Source organism: Oncorhynchus gorbuscha, linkage group LG01 (genome assembly GCF_021184085.1).
Source record: "Oncorhynchus gorbuscha isolate QuinsamMale2020 ecotype Even-year linkage group LG01, OgorEven_v1.0, whole genome shotgun sequence".
Lineage (NCBI taxonomy): Eukaryota > Metazoa > Chordata > Actinopteri > Salmoniformes > Salmonidae > Oncorhynchus > Oncorhynchus gorbuscha.
This window is the reverse complement of record NC_060173.1, coordinates 16,253,747-16,271,791: the sequence shown is the minus strand read 5'-3', so window position 1 is coordinate 16,271,791 and position 18,045 is coordinate 16,253,747. Positions and strand designations below refer to the sequence as shown.

General features: G+C 42.3%; 1 pseudogene; it reads right to left on the bottom strand.

Annotated features, from left to right (window-relative positions):
- The window catches only part of LOC124039974, a 32,938-nt pseudogene extending 25,187 nt beyond the window's left edge, over positions 1-7,751 (bottom strand).
- Between the last annotated feature and the right edge of the window lie 10,294 nt (positions 7,752-18,045).

Genomic DNA, 18,045 nt, shown 5'->3' with positions numbered 1-18,045 from the left:
AAGACACTAACAGCTTACAGATGGTAGGCAATTAATGTCACAGTTATGAAAACTTAGGACACTAAAGAGGCCTTTCTACTGACTCTGAAAAACACCAAAAGAAAGATGCCTAGGGTCCCTGCTCATCTGAGTGAACGTGCTTTAGGCATGCTGCAAGGAAGCATGAGGACTGCAGATGTGGCCAGGGCAATAAATTGCAATGTCCGTATTGTGAGACACCTAAGACAGCGCTACAGGGAGACAGGACGGACAGCAGATCGTCTGCGGAGTGGCAGACCACGTGTAACAACACCTGCACATCCGAACATCTGGTACATCTGAACATCACACCTGCGGGACAGGTACAGGATGGCAAAAACAACTGCCCGAGTTACACCAGGAACGCACAATCCCTCCATCAGTGCTCAGACTGTCCACAATAGGCTGAGAGAGGCTGGACTGAGGGCTTGTAGGCCTATTGTAAGGCAGGTCCTCACCAGACATCACTGGCAACAAAGTCGCCTATGGGCACAAATCCACCGTCACTGGACCAGACAGGACTGGCAAAAAGTGCTCTTCATTGACGAGTCGCGGTTTTGTCTTACCAGGGGTGATGGTCGGATTCGCTTTTATCGTCGAAGGAATGAGCGTTACACCGAGGCCTGTACTCTGGAGCGGGATTGATTTGGAGGTGAAGGGTCCGTCATGGTCTGGGGCGATGTGTCACAGCATCATCGGACTGAGCTTGTTGTTATTGCAGGCAATCTCAATGCTGTGCGTTACAGGGAAGACATCCTCCTCCCTCATGCGATACCCTTCCTGCAAGCTCATCATGACATGACCCTCCCACATGAATACTGCTCATTCTGTGGGTGATTTCCTGCAAGACAGGAATGTCAGTGTTCTGCCATGGCCAGCGAAGAGCCCGGATCTCAATCCCATTGAGCACGTCTGGGACCTATTTGATCGGAGGGTGAGGGCTAGGGTCATTCCCCCCAGAAATGTCCCGGAACTTGCAGGTGCCTTGGTGGAATAGCGGGGTAACATCTCACAGCAAGAACTGGCAAATCTGGTGCAGTCCATGAGGATGAGATGCACTGCAGTACTTAATACATCTGGTGGCCACACCAGATACTGACTGTTACTTTTGGTTTAGAATAGAGGTCGGCCGATTATGATTTTTCAACGCCAATACCGATACCGATTATTGGAGGACCAATAAAAGCCGATACCAATTTTTTTTTTATTGACAATTACAACAATACTGAATGAACACTTATTTTAACTTAATATAATACATCAATAAAATCAATTTTGCCTCAAATACATTTGGTTTAAATAATGCAAAAACAAAGTGTTGGAGAAGAAAGTAAAAGTGCAATATCTGCCATGTAAGAAAGCTAACGTTTAAATTCATTGCTCAGAACATGAGAACATATGAAATCTGGTGGTTCCTTTTAACATGAGTCTTCAATATTCCCAGGTAAGAAATTTTAGGTTGTAGTTATTATAGGAATTTTAGGACTATTTCTCTCTATACCATTTGTATTTCATTAACCTTTGACTATTGGATGTTCTTATAGGCCCTTTAGTATTGCCAGTGTAACAGTATAGCTTCCATCCCTCTCCTCGCCCCTACCTGGGCTCGAACCAGGAACACATCGACAACAGCCACCCATGAAGCAGCGTTACCCATCGCTCCACAAAAGCCGCAGCCCTTGCAGAGCAATGGGAACAACTACTCCAAGTCTCAGAGCAAGTGACGTTTGAAAAGCTATTAGCGCGCACCCCGCTAACAAGCTAGCCATTTCACATCGGCTACACCAGCCTAATCTTGGGAGTTGATAGGCTTGAAGTCATAAACAGCGCAATGATTGAAGCATTGGCGAAGAGCTGCTGTCAAACGCACGAAAGTGCTGTTTGAATGATTGCTTATGAGCCTGCTGGTGCATACCACCGCTCAGTCAGACTGCTCAATCAAATCATAGACTAAATTATAACATAATAACACACAGAAATACGAGCCTTAGGTCATTAATATGGTCGAATCCAGAAACTTTCATCTCGAAAACAAGACGCTTATTCTTTCAGTGAAATGTGTTATTTTATTTTATTTCACCTTTATTTAACCAGGTAGGCTAGTTGAGAACAGGTTCTCATTTGCAACTGCGACCTGGCCAAGATAAAGCATAGCAGTGTGAACAGACAACACAGAGTTACACATGGAGTAAACAATTAACAAGTCCATAACACAGTAGAAAAAAAGGGGCAGTCTATATACAATGTGTGCAAAAGGCATGAGGAGGTAGGCGAATAATTACAATTTTGCAGATTAACACTGGAGTGATAAATGATCAGATGGTCATGTACAGGTAGAGATATTGGTGTGCAAAAGAGCAGAAAAGCAAATAAATAAAAACAGTATAAAAACAGTATGGGAATGAGGTAGGTGAAAATGGGTGGGCTATTTACCAATAGACTATGTACAGTTGCAGCGATCGGTTAGCTGCTCAGATAGCTGATGTTTGAAGTTGGTGAGGGAGATGAAAGTCTCCATCTTCAGAGATTTTTGCAATTCGTTCCAGTCACAGGCAGCAGAGTACTGGAATGAAAGGCGGCCAAATGAGGTGTTGGCTGTAGGGATGATCAGTGAGATACACCTGCTGGAGCGCGTGCTACGGATGGGTGTTGCCATCGTGACCAGTGAACTGAGATAAGGTGGAGCTTTACCTAGCATGGACTTGTAGATGACCTGGAGCCAGTGGGTCTGGAAATACGAAACCATTCCGTATTTTATCTAACGGGTGGCATCCATAAGTCTAAATATTCCTGTTACATTGCACAACCTTCAATGTTATGTCATAATTACGTAAAATTCTGGCAAATTAGGCTGCCCAAACTGTTGCAAACTGACTCTACGTGCAATGAATACAAGAGAAGTGACACAATTTCACCTGATTAATATTACCTGCTAACCTGTATTTCTTTTAGCTAAATATGCAGGTTTAAAAATATATACTTCTGTGTATTGATTTTAAGAAAGGCATTGATGTTTATGGTTAGGTACACATTGAAGCAACGACAGACCTTTTTCACGAATACGCACCGCATTGATTATATGCAACGCAGGACACGCTAGATAAACTAGTAATATCATCAACCATGTGTAGTTAACTAGTGATTATGATTGATTGATTGTTTTTTATAAGATAAGTTTAATGCTAGCTAGCAACTTACCTTGGTTTACTGCATTCGCGTAACAGGCAGGCTCCTCGTGGAGTGTAATGTAATCAGTTGTTAGAGCGTTGGACTAGTTAACTGTAAGGTTGCAAGATTGAATCCCCGAGCTGACAAGGTAAAAATCTGTCATTCTGCCCCTGAACAAGGCAGTTAACCCACCGTTCCTAGGCCGTCATTGAAAGTAAGAATGTGTTCTTAACTGACTTTCCTAGTTACATAAAGATTAAATAAAGGTGTAAAAATAAAATATATATATATTTTTTTATCGGCCAAATCTGAGTCCAAAAATACCGATTTCCGATTTATTATGAAAACTTGAAATCGGCCCTAATTAATCAGCCATTCCGATTATTCGGTCAACCTCTAATTTAGACCCTCCCCCTTTGTTCAGGGACACATTATTCCATTTCTGTTAGTCACATGTCTGTGGAATTTGTTCAGTTTATGTCTCAGTTTTTGAATCTTATGTTTATATATAAAAATATATTTGTTTGGGGGGGGCTTGACTGTTTTGCATGTTATTTTGGCATTAATATATGTCACATATCAGTTTGCAAACAATGTAAAAATATATATATATATCTTTGAGTTAATAAAGCTGCATACACACATGGTGTAATGACTTCTGCCTCAGTCTGTCCCTCTCCTTGTTCGGGCGGCGTTCTGAGGTCGGCGTCACCAGCCTTCTAGCCATTGCTGATCCACTTTTCTTTTGTCTTTGTCTTACACACCTGGTTTCAATCCCCCAATTACTTGTTCATTATTTAACCCTCTGTTCCCCCATGTTTGTTTGTGAGTAATTGTTTTTTGTATTGCGGTCCGTATTTGTGTATTTGTGTATTGTGATATATTTTAGTAAAATTGCTTTCATTACTCATGTCTGCTGTCCTGCGCCTGACTCATCTCACCGGCTACACACAGACACTTTACACATGGCCCAAAATGCAGGTGTTTCAACCTAGCTCAGTGCATCTGTGGTGGTGGGGCGAGACAGCAAAAAATAGGAGCATTGCCCCGTGATTGGTTCAGTGTTCTGTCATTCATGGGGACACTACGTCATTGCGAAGTTTATGCCCTTAGTAAGGGTAGACATCCAAAATGTCAGCCCTTTGGGTCCTGCCATAGAGTTAGATTACAAGTGCTCTTCCAATAAGGTTCAAAATCATTGGTCACAGATAAAATTACATCAGATCACATCATATGTACAGTAGCTTTGATTGGACTGTCAACATCTTACATTCAAAGTCTTAGCTAGCAATCATTATCATGAATAAAGTTGACAATCTACTGGCAAATCCTTTTTAATTCTTGTCATATGAAGAGAAATAATTTAGAGAAATTATAGATAAAATGTATCGGTGCTCATCGGCCATTGGACATAAAGATTACACAACTATTTGGAAATCGCAAATTCAACAATGAGTTGTTTGGAAGGAATCAGTGGCTAACTGCAAGCAGTGCAAAGCAACCAGTAGCCTGCTTTTCATTGTCTGCTTATATGCCCCCTTTATTTATCCAATGGTTCTGATTTGTTGTACAGGGAAAATACTGTAAGATCAGGCCATGTTCTGCATTCTGTCCCTGTACATCTCAAAAGTGCTGAACACATAGTTACAGTGCCTTGCGAAAGTATTCGGCCCCCTTGAACTTTGCGACCTTTTGCCACATTTCAGGCTTCAAACATAAAGATATAAAACTGTATTTTTTGTGAAGAATCAACAACAAGGGACACAATCATGAAGTGGAACGACATTTATTGGATATTTCAAACTTTTTTAACAAATCAAAAACTGAAAAATTGGGCGTGCAAAATTATTCAGCCCCTTTACTTACAGTGCAGCAAACTCTCTCCAGAAGTTCAGTGAGGATCTCTGAATGATCCAATGTTGACCTAAATGACTAATGATGACAAATACAATCCACCTGTGTGTAATCAAGTCTCCGTATAAATGCACCTGCACTGTGATAGTCTCAGAGGTCTGTTAAAAGCGCAGAGAGCATCATGAAGAACAAGGAACACACCAGGCAGGTCTGAGATACTGTTGTGAAGAAGTTTAAAGCCGAATTTGGATACAAAAAGATTTCCCAAGCTTTAAACATCCCAAGGAGCACTGTGCAAGCGATAATATTGAAATGGAAGGAGTATCAGACCACTACAAATCTACCAAGACCTGGCCGTCCCTCTAAACTTTCAGCTCATACAAGGAGAAGACTGATCAGAGATGCAGCAAAGAGGCCCATGATCACTCTGGATGAACTGCAGAGATCTACAGCTGAGGTGGGAGACTCTGTCCATAGGACAACAATCAGTCGTATATTGCACAAATCTGGCCTTTATGGAAGAGTGGCAAGAAGAAAGCCATTTCTTAAAAATATCCATAAAAAGTGTTGTTTAAAGTTTGCCACAAGCCACCTGGGAGACACACCAAACATGTGGAAGAAGGTGCTCTGGTCAGATGAAACCAAAATTGAACTTTTTGGCAACAATGCAAAACGTTATGTTTGGCGTAAAAGCAACACAGCCCATCACCCTGAACACAGCATCCCCACTGTCAAACATGGTGGTGGCAGCATCATGGTTTGGGCCTGCTTTTATTCAGCAGGGACAGGGAAGATGGTTAAAATTGATGGGAAGATGGATGGAGCCAAATACAGGACCATTCTGGAAGAAAACCTGATGGAGTCTGCAAAAGACCTGAGACTGGGACGGAGATTTGTCTTCCAACAAGACAATGATCCAAAACATAAAGCAAAGTCTACAATGGAATGGTTCAAAAATAAACATATCCAGGTGTTAGAATGGCCAAGTCAAAGTCCAGACCTGAATCCAATCAAGAATCTGTGGAAAGAACTGAAAACTGCTGTTCAAAAATGCTCTCCATCCAACCTCACTGAGCTCGAGCTGTTTTGCAAGGAGGAATGGGGAAAAAATTCAGTCTCTCGATGTGCAAAATTGATAGAGACATACCCCAAGCGACTTACAGCTGTAATCACAGCAAAAGGTGGCGCTACAAAGTATTAACTTAAGGGGGCTGAATAATTTTGCACGCCCAATTTCAGTTTTTGATTTGTTAAAAAAGTTTGAAAAATCCAATAAATGTCGTTCCACTTCATGATTGTGTCCCACTTGTTGTTGATTTTTCACAAAAAAATACAGTTTTATATCTTTATGTTTGAAGCCTGAAATGTGGCAAAAGGTTGCAAAGTTCAAGGGGGCCGAATACTTTCGCAAGGCACAATATATATCGCCGCTCGCTCATTCATGTCTTAATCGAAATTACGGAATGCCTCTTATCCGCTCATCATTACCTTATGCCATAGTTTGTACATCTCAACAGTCAGTAGAAACCACATTTGTTTTTAAGTTAGCCATATCAGCAGTTTTTTAAGGCAATAAACAAGGCTGAATAATTGTTTAGCTGCCCGACAAGGCTCCGCTGATAGCCAGGTGTGGTCGTGGTAAGGATTCACTTCATTGTGCTAGAAAGAAAGCTCTGCTGGGAAAGCTTTATGTAGGCCCTAACAGTTTGTGGGCATCGCCTGTCTTCATTATAGTTCAATTCATGTATTGTTTAGTGTTGTGTAGTGTCTTTGCTGGCATGCATCTAAAAACAAATCCCACCAAAAATGACATGCTAAAATGACACTGACACACACACACACACACACACACACACACACACACACACACACACACACACACACACACACACACACACACACACACACACACACACACACACACACACACACACACACACACAAACATCAACAATCAAAAGTATGTCGTGAATGTTCTGATATTTGGATGTCATGTCTGTGACCTGGCTCAGAAAGAGGTTAGTCCTTTGGTCTTTCAACTCTTGTCAAGAACCATTACAGTAATCCTACTCAAGGCTGGTACTGATAGGGTCAGAGTGTCATCACAGTAGAACTCTACAGACTTCTGAGAGAACCTGCAGGGTTGCTTGTTTTAGCGTTGGTATTTAGTGTTTTATCCCCTGCTGAAAAGACAGGTGCAAACGTATGTCATGGATGTCATAAGATGAATGCACCAATTTGTAAGTCGCTCTGGATAAGAGCGTCTGCTATAAATGACTTAAATGTAAAATGTAAATGTGTATGGAGAGCATCCATAATACAGTAAATGTTACACTCAACAGTTGCCAGCACACGAACAAGTTATGCATATAATTTAAACTTACAGGTAGGAAGTAAATACGCTCAATTTTGACGGCAACTCCGCGAGACCGAGGTCCACACAGTCCACGCGCAGAAGCATGCCGTTGTCTTCACAATTACAAAGCGACGGGCAGTCGGTGTCAAGAACCCGGTCCGTTCTGTGCCCGCGCAGTCCGCCACTCCAAGCAGAAAAGTGAGCATAATAATTTCAAGAAAACACATAATAACCATCCACAGAAATGTTTTTCAGATAACACTTTGCAATTGTTTAACTAGTGTTGGACTTGTCCCCTCTTGGTTTCTTTGCAATGGCTTGCCTGGCTAGAGTAAAACAACATTCATGGCACCGCGCATCATGACAAAGTCAACAATGATAGACAGATGTGGACAAAAGCAGGAGTAGGGAGGAGGAGCCCACATTGTATTGTTATTACCATACAGTATTAATACCATGTGTCAGTGTGGGCTACTGTAGACTTCTGTAGATTGCTACCATCTCGTGGTGTATTAAAATATCCCACTCTTATTGCAGGCCTTCTTTCTCAAAGAATTGTAGAGCCTGATGGAAGCAGAGCTGCCTGGAGGTGAGTCTGAGATTGCACTCTACATCCTCAACACTAAGGTTACTTTCTAAATGTAATCCGTTACAGTTACTAATCCATCAAACTCATTTGGTTGGAGCTAGGAACACAATCATTTCGCTACACCCACAATAACATCTGCTAAATATGTGGATATGACCAATAAAATTTGATTTGGTGTGTCATCATAATGGTCTGACTTGAGGTCAGACTCGCTCCGGTGGAACAGACCTAAACGTGGCCTTTATTCAGTGCTGAATTGAATGTAATTGAAAAAAACTGAAAGGTGTCATAATGCATTTTTTTTTCTCGCAAACATGCTTTCTGAATTTAAAGTAGGTTAGAAGAAATCATCTTGTTTTTCAAAAGTATCTGTAATCAGATAACAATATTTTAGCTGATAATGTAACTGATTATACTTAATTTTTTTAAAATAATCCGATTGAAGTGCCTTCAGAAAGTATTCACAACCCTTGACTTTTCACACATTTTGTTGCATTACAGACAGAGTTTTAAATTGATAAAATTGAGATTTTGTGTATCTGATCTACACACAATACCCCATAATGTCAAAGTTGAATTATGTTTTTTAGAATATTTTTGAAAATAATAAAAAATGAAAAGCTGAAATGACTTGCATCAATAAATATTCAACCCATTTGTTATGACATGTCTAAATAAATTCAGGATTAAAAATGTGTTTAACAAGTCACAGAATTTTTAAAATTTTTATTTTATTTTACCTTTATTTAACAAGGCAAGTCAGTTAAGAACAAATTCTTATTTTCAATGACGGCCTAGGAACAGTGGGTTAAGTGCCTGTAAGTGGCATGGACTCACTCTTTGTCCAATAATAGTATTTTCAATTATTTTTAAATGACTATCTCATCTCTGGACGCCACACATACAATTATCTGTAAGGCCCTTTGAGCACGGTGAAGTTATTAATTACACTTTGGATGGTGTATCAATACACCCAGTCACTACAAAGATACAGGCATCCTTCCTAACTCAGTTGCTGGTGAGGAAGGAAACTGCTCAGGGATTTCACCATGAAGCCAATGGTGACTTTAAAACAGTTATAGTTTAATGGCTGTGATAGGAGAGAACGGAGGATGGATCAACAATATTGTAGTTACTCCACAATACTAACCTAAATGACAGAGTGTAAAGAAGGAAGCCTCGACGCAATACAAATATTCCAAAACATGCATGCTGTTTGCAACAAAGCACTAAAGTAAAACTACAAAAAATGTAGCAAAGAAATTACCTTTATGTCCTAAATACAAAGTGTTACGTTTGGGGCAAATCCAACACAACACATCACTGAGTACTACTCTTCATATTTTCAAGCATGGTGGTGGCTTCATCTTGTTATGGGTATGCTTGTCATCGGCGAAAATGTTTTGTTGTTTCTCTGTAATACTAACCACCTAGCACCTTTACAGCATTGGCTTTAGCTAGCCAGCTAGCTAGGTTCCCAATTTCCCAGCATTTTAACTAGCTACCAAGCCATTTCCAGCTATCAAACAAGTTAGAGTAGCTTGTCTAACTATCTAGACAAAAACCAAAAGGTTGCTAGACTTCAGATCAAATCAAAGTTTATTTGTCACGTGCGCCGAATACAACAGGTGTAGAACCTACAGTGAAATGCTTACTTACAGGCTCTAACCAGTAGTGCAGGGGAAAAGTGTGTGTGTGTGTGTGTGTGTGTGTGTGTGTGTGTGTGTGTGTGTGTGTGTGTGTGTGTGTGTGTGTGTGTGTGTGTGTGTGTGTGTGTGTGTGTGTGTGTGTGTGTGTGTGTGTGTGTGTGTGTGTGAGAGAGAGAGAGAGAGAGTGAGTAAAGAAATAAAAAAAACATAAAAAGACATTTGAAAATAACAGTAGCAAGGCTACATACAGACACCGGTTAGTGAGGTAGTATGTACATGTAGGTATGGTTAAAGTGCATATATGATGAACAGAGAGTAGCAGTAGCGTAAAAAGAGGGGTTGTCGGGTGGTTGGTGGGACACAATGCAGATAGCCTGGTTAGCCAATGTGCGGGAGGTAGTTTTGAGGTAGTATGTACATGAACGTATAGTTAAATTGACTATGCATATAAGATAAACAGAGAGTAGCAGCAGCGTAAAAGAGGGGTTGGGGGCGGGGCACACAATGCAAATAGTCCAGGTAACCATTTGGTTACCTGTTCAGGAGTCTTCTGGCTTGGGGGTAAAAACTGTTGAGAAGACATTTTGTCCTAGACTTGGCACTCCGGTACCGCTTGCCATGCAGGAGTAGAGAGATCAGTCTATGGCTGGGGTCTTTGACAATTTTTAGGGCCTTCCTCTGGCACCACCTGGTGTAGAGGTCCTGGATGGCAGGCAGCTTTGCCCCAGTGATGTACTGGGCTGTACGCATTACCCTCTGAAATACCTTGCGGTCAGAGGCCGAGCAATTGCCGTACCAAGCAGTGATGCAATCAGTCAGGATGCTCTCGATGTCGCAGCTGTAGAACCTTTTGAGGATCTCAGGACCCATGACAAGTATTTTTAGTTTCCTGAGGGGGAATAGGCTTTGTCATGCCCTCTTCACGACTTCCCCTAGAAATGACAAAATGTCATGAATAAGACTCACTTTCCTTTCAATCTTTTACCCAGATTTTTGCAGAGATGCAAAGAAGCATATTCAGCTTCTAAAAAAAAGAAACACCAGTCAGGAGGATACAGACAGCCAAATACAGACCCTCCGTCCTCATGTACTTCGTGCCCCCTATATAACAATGGGTGCATGATGCCCCGGAAGTGATGTTACAGTTACAGCAGCTAATGCCACCCACCACCATAATATAATATAATAATATATGCCATTTAGCAGACGGTTTTATCCAAAGCGACTTACAGTCATGTGTGCATACATTCTACGTATGGGTGGTCCCGGGAATTGAACCCACTACAGAAGGACCACTGGGAAGTAGGGGTCCTGAAAAATCAGAATAAAAAAAAAAAAATGAATTAAAAATATATTTCTTTTTTGAAAATACAGTGGGGCAAAAAAGTATTTAGTCAGCCACCAATTGTGCAAGTTCTCCCACTTAAAAAGATGAGAGAAGCCTGTAATTTTCATCATAGGTACACTTCAACTATGACAGAGAAAATGAGAAAAAAAAATCCAGAAAATCACATTGTAGGATTTTTAATAAATTTATTTGCAAATTATGGTGGAAAATATTTATCTGATCACCTATAAACAAGCAGAAATTCTGGCTCTCACAGACCTGTAACTTCTTCTTTAAGAGGCTCCACTGTCCTCCACTCGTTACCTGTATTAATGGCACCTGTTTGAACTTGTTATCAGTATAAAAGACACCTGTCCACAACCTCAAACAGTCACACTCCAAACTCCACTATTGCCAAGACCAAAGAGCTGTCAAAGGACACCAGAAACAAAATTGTAGACCTGCACCAGGCTGGGAAGATGGAATCTGTAATAGGTAAGCAGCTTGGTTTGAAGAAATCAACTGTGGGAGCAATTATTAGGAAATGGAAGATATACAAGACCACTGATAATCTCCCTCGATCTGGGGCTCCACGCAAGATCTCACCCCGTGGGGTCAAAATGATCACAAGAACGGTGAGCGTGAGCAAAAATTCCAGAACCACACGGGGGGACCTAGTGAATGACATGCAGAGAGCTAGGACCAAAGTAACAAAGCCTACCATCAGTAACACACTACGCCGCCAGGGACTCAAATTCTGCAGTGCCAGACGTGTCCCCCTGCTTAAGCCAGTACATGTCCAGGCCTGTCTGAAGTTTGCTAGAGAGCATTTGGATGATCCAGAAGAAGATTGGGAGGATGTCATATGGTCAGATGAAACCAAAATATAACTTTTTGGTAAAAACTCAACTCGTCGTGTTTGGAGGACAAAGAATGCTGAGTCGCATCCAAAGAACACCATACCTACTGTGAAGCATGGGGGTGGAAACATCATGCTTTGGGGCTGTTTTTCTGAAAAGGGACCAGGACGACTGATCCGTGTAAAGGAAAAAATGAATGGGGCCATGTATCGTGAGATTTTGAGTCCATCAGCAAGGGCATTGAAGATGAAACGTGGCTGGGTCTTTCAGCATGACAATGATCCCAAACACACCACCCGGGCAACGAAGGAGTGGCTTGACTAAATACTTTTTTGCCCCACTAGGTGTTTAAGCATGTCAAGGTCCTGGAGTGGCTTAGCCAGTCTCCGGATCTCAACCCCATAGAATATCTTTGGAGGGAGTTGAAAGTCTGTGTTGCCCAGAAACAGCCCCAAAACATCACTGCTCTAGAGGAGCAGTTGGTAGAGCATGGTGCTTCCAATGCTAGGGTTGTGCTTTCGAATTCCCATGGGGGATAGTACAAAAAGTATGAAAATGTATGCACTCACTACTGTAAGTTGCTCTGGATAAGAGCGTCTATTACAATGGAAAAGGAATGAATAGACCATTTCAGTTTTCACATAGAAATAAGTTGCATTTGCAAAGTATTTCAAGAAACTGGAAAACATACCAAGCAAGTATTTTTATATTCCACAAGTGTTATGACATTATCTGTTTTGTACATAATAATTATTAGAGGCAAGTTACAAATGCTGGTCACACTCAAATACATTGGGCCTTTACTATAATCCTGTATTAGCAGACTGATATAAACATCTTCAGCGCGGGCAAATATTTTTTCTGCATCCCCCTTCCCCAAATTGCAGCACCCCCACCCCAAACTACTTCCTGTGGCTATGCACACCACCCACCTGTCTGTAAACCACACAGTTGCTCTGGATGACCACTCTGTAAGGCACAACTATTGCCCATTGTGAAAATGGGACCCCCTGTGGTAATTAATATCTGTCACTCCAGATTTCATTACATGCATATCTGTGGGTTAATCTTGAGTGAGATGACTAAGAGACTGATCTCTCAAAGTTGGGAGGAAATATTGTTCCCCATTTACTGTAAAGGAACTTTCATCATTCAGTAAACTTTGACTGAATTTCCCCATTACCTCAGAGAGTTTCCTGAATAGTTCTGACCTTTGTGTCAGGATGGACGAGTGATGTCCATAGTTGGTCATGTGTCCTTGTGACTGTGTCCAGTGAGGAACTTGATCATTTAACTGGTACATAAAGTGCATTGTCTACTACCACAGCAACTTCATAGAAGATGTCCAGGGTCATGTAGATTATATTTCTTTATGGTAAAGGTTAAGATTTGAGTAATTTGATCCTAAATCTGTGGTCTACCTCGGGCTGGTCTTTCCACTCAACTGTCTGAAGTTGTCCTCTCTGTCCTTGTATGCTAACAGTCTGTTATTCACAGAACATTTTGAAAAGGTCTTTGATAAAGTAAGACTTCAGTGACTCTCTTTTAAAATGGGTCAAAGTAATGTTAAGCATTGTTTAAAAATGGCCTTTTTTCCTTTATGCAGATTGCCATGTCTCATTTTCGAATAATTGAAAAGTTTTGTTGTCCTTGATGTCTTTTGTTTTTTGCATTATTGTTTTCTCTTTTCCTTTGTCTTTCTCTTTTTTCTCTTTTGTTAATTTTTTGGGGTTGTTGGGGGGGTGGGGTCTTGGGTGGGTAATGGATTTATTTTACTTTATTACTTTTTTTCGGAGGGCGGGTCTGTGGAGGTAAGGTCTCGGATGGTTGAGGAGCAGCTCTCTGGGAACTGTGGGTGGGGGAGATCTTGGAGGGCTGGTGGCCTGGAGGTTAAGTGCTTGGGCCTATGGCTGATTGGTCGCTGATTCAGGTCCCCATTTTTGACCTTGTGGGAGATCTGTCAACATGCCCTTGAGCAGGGTGTTGACCCTGGTTGCTTCCATGGGTCGCTCTGGATGGGAGTCTGTTAGATAACTGAATGTAATGTAAATGTTGAGCGGCTTTACTGCAAGAAGTAGATTGTATGTTTTAATATTACGTTTTTAAAAATCCATTTAAGATTAACCTCAACCTTTCACATGAATGGTCAATAAGAGGAAGAAAATTAGGCCTGTGGATATGAACCAAGGGATGACCTGCATACTCACAGGGATGTTATCAGGACCCCTAGACATGCTTGTGCAATTCTGCCTGATTATAAAAGGGGAAATGCTGGGACAGGAGTGCGTGTCAGGTTGTTTCCTGACCAGGATGTAAGGTGTGATCTGTGTGTTCTGTTTCAGTCATCAGTCTGGTTGGCCAGAGGAGAGGGGTCACCTCCTTTCCCAGTCGCCTCTCCCCACCTCCTTCCTCCTCCTCTCCCCTCCCTTCTTCTACCAACAGAGAATACCTGGAATGTTTTATTGACAATTAATGAAGTTGTATTCTCACTTATAATGCAATATACACTACCTGTCAAAAGTTATACATTGTAGAATAATAGTGAAGACATCAAAACTATGAAATAACACATGGAATCATGTAGTAACCAAAAAAGTGTTAAACAAATCAAAATAGATTTTATATGTGAGATTCTGCAAATAGCCACCCTTTGCCTTGATGACAGCTTTGCACACTCTTGGCATTCTCAACCAGCTTCATGATGTAGTCACCTGGAATGCATTTCAATTAACAGGTGTGCCTCCATAAAAGTTCATTTGTGGAATTTCTTTCCTTCTTAATGCGTTTGAGCCGATCAGTTGTGTTGTGACAACGTAGGGGGGTTGTACAGAAGATAGCCCTACTTGGTAAAAGACCAAGTCCATATTATGGCAAGAACAGCTTAAATAAGCAAAGAAAAACTTTGAAAGTTTCTTCAAGTGCAGTCGCAAAAACCATCAAGTGCTATTATGAAACTGGCTCTCATTAGGACGCCACAGGAAAGGAAGACCCAGAGTTACCTCTGCTGCAGAGGATAAGTTCATTAGAGTTACAAACCTCAGAAATTGCAGCCCAAATAAATGCTTCAGAGTTCAAGTAACAGACACATCTCAACATCAACTGTTCAAAGGAGACTGTGTGAATCAGGCCTTTATGGTTGATTTGCTGCAAAGAAACCACTACTAAAGGACACCAATAAGAAGAAGAGACTTGCTTGGGCCAAGAAACACGAGCAATGGACATTAGACAGGTGGAAATCTGTCCTTTGGTCTGGAGTCCAAATTTGAGATTTTTGTTTCCAACCACCGTGTCTTTGTGAGATGCCTTGTGGGTGAATGGATGATATCTGCATGTGTTTTTCCCAACATAAAGCATGGAGGAGGAGGTGTTATGGTGTGGGGGTGTTTTGCTGGTGACACTGTCAGTTATTTATTTAGAATTCAAGGCACACTTAATCAGCATGGCTACCAGAGCATTCTTCAGCGATACGCCATCCATCTGGTTTGGGCTTAATGGGACTATCATTTGTTTTTCAACAGGACAATGACCCACAAACCTCCAGGCTGTGTAAGGGCTATTTGAACAAGAAAGAGTGATGGAGTGCTGCATCAGATGAACTGGCCTACCAAATTAAGATGGTTTGAGATGAGTCGGACCGCAGAGTGAAGGAAAAGTAGCCAACAAGTGCTCAGCATATGTGGGAACTCCTTCAAGACTGTTGGGAAAGCATTTTAGGTGAAGCTGGTTGAGAGAATTGCAAGAGTGTGCAAAGCTGTCATCAAGGCAAAGGGTGGCTATTGGAAGAATCTGAAATATCAACTATTTTTTGAGTTGTTTAATGCCTTTTTGGTTACTACATGAATCCATATGTGTTATTCCATAGTTTTGATGTCTTCACTATTATTCTACAATGTAGAAAATAAAGAAAAACCCTGGAATGAATCGGTGTCCAAACTTTTGGCAGGTAATGTACCTCAACAGCTCCTCAGCAGTGACAACATGTCAAGTACTTCAAAATATACACATTATCATTAGAACTAAGGCACATTTGTATCTCACATAGCAAGCTGCCTGTATAGCTGTACTATGTGGGATCTCTGCCCCACCATCACAGAAACAGACAGTTTGGTTCATCCATCTCTCTCCAGCCCCCCTCAGGGGTCATAGGTCAGGGTGTGTGCACAAGGTCACCAGGCTCTGATTGAACCAGGAAATGGCTAATTGCAGAGGAAAGGAGATTTCCTGAGCTGCTAGCATTAGCAGCCAAACCCTGCCTGGGCCAGACAGACTGACAAAGAGGAAGCACTTTATGACTCCCATTAAAGCAAACGTGTGTGTGTGTGTGTGTGTGTGTGTGTGTGTGTGTGTGTGTGTGTGTGTGTGTGTGTGTGTGTGTGTGTGTGTGTGGGTGGGTGGGTGGGTGGGTGGGTGGGTGGGTGGGTGGGTGGGTGTGGGTGGGTGTGGGTGGGTGTGAGTGAGTGAGCAAGTTGAAATAACATGGAGTGAGAAGGGACGGTCTGCCCAATCACAGGGCCCTGATAGCCTGATCACTTATGTAATCAGACAGCTGCAGACAGTTTTGTTATTGGACCACCATAGCATTGTATGTGGACAGTGTTTCCCATCCCAGTCCTTAGGGACCTCCAGTTGTTGTACATAATCACCAGGTTTCAACAGGTGAATAGAACAAATCATTCTAGCACACCTGGTAACACCTGATTATACTAGTCCACTGAGCATCAAGCTGCTTCTCTCCCTAGTCTAGTGCTGGTATCATCTAGTCCACTGAGCATCAAGCTGCTTCCCTCACTGGCCTAGTGCTGGTATCAACTAGTCCACTGAGCATCAAGCTGCTTCCCTCACTGGCCTAGTGCTGGTATCAACTAGTCCACTGAGCATCAAGCTGCTTCTCTCACTGCCTAGTGCTGGTATCAACTAGTCCACTGAACATCAAGCTGCTTCCATCACTGGCCTAGTGCTGGTATCAACTAGTCCACTGAGCATCAAGCTGCTTCCCTCACTGGCCTAGTGCTGGTATCAACTAGTCCACTGAGCATCAAGCTGCTTCTCTCACTGCCTAGTGCTGGTATCAACTAGTCCACTGAGCATCAAGCTGCTTCTCTCACTGCCTAGTGCTGGTATCTAACACGTACAACACCTGGGGTTTGAGGACCAAGTTGGAAAACTGTAGACACAACTTGAATCAAATCAAATCAAATTTATTTATATAGCCCTTCGTACATCAGCTGATATCTCAAAGTGCTGTACAGAAACCCAGCCTAAAACCCCAAACAGCAAACAATGCAGGTGTAAAAGCACGGTGGCTAGGAAAAACTCCCTAGAAAGGCCAAAACCTAGGAAGAAACCTAGAGAGGAACCGGGCTATGTGGGGTGGCCAGTCCTCTTCTGGCTGTGCCGGGTAGAGATTATAACAGAACATGACCAAGATGTTCAAATGTTCATAAATGACCAGCATGGTCAAATAATAATAAGGCAGAACAGTTGAAACTGGAGCAGCAGCACAGTCAGGTGGACTGGGGACAGCAAGGAGCCATCATGTCAGGTAGTCCTGGGGCACGGTCCTAGGGCTCAGGTCCTCCGAGAGAGAGAAAGAAAGAGAGAATTAGAGAGAGCATATGTGGGGTGGCCAGTCCTCTTCTGGCTGTGCCGGGTGGAGATTATAACAGAACGTGGCCAAGATGTTCAAATGTTCATAAATGACCAGCATGGTTGAATAATAGTAAGGCAGAACAGTTGAAACTGGAGCAGGAGCATGGCCAGGTGGACTGGGGACAGCAAGGAGTCCTCATGTCAGGTAGTCTTGGGACATGGTCCTTGGGCCCAGGCCAGTTGAAACTGGAGCAGCAGCATGGCCAGGTGGACTGGGGACAGCAATGAGTCATCATGTCAGGTAGTCCTGGGGCATGGTCCTAGGGCTCAGGTCCTCCGAGAGAGAGAAAGAAAGAGAGAAGGAGAGAATTAGAGAACGCACACTTAGATTCACACAGGACACCTGAATAGGACAGGAGAAGTACTCCAGATAAACAAACTGACCCTAGCCCCCCGACACATAAACTACTGCAGCATAAATACTGGAGGCTGAGACAGGAGGGGTCAGGAGACACTGTGGCCCCATCCGAGGTAGTGTAGTCTGGGTTCTCTGTCTGTCTGTCTGTCTGTCTGTCTGTCTGTCTGTCTGTCTGTCTGTCTGTCTGTCTGTCTGTCTGTCTGTCTGTCTGTCTGTC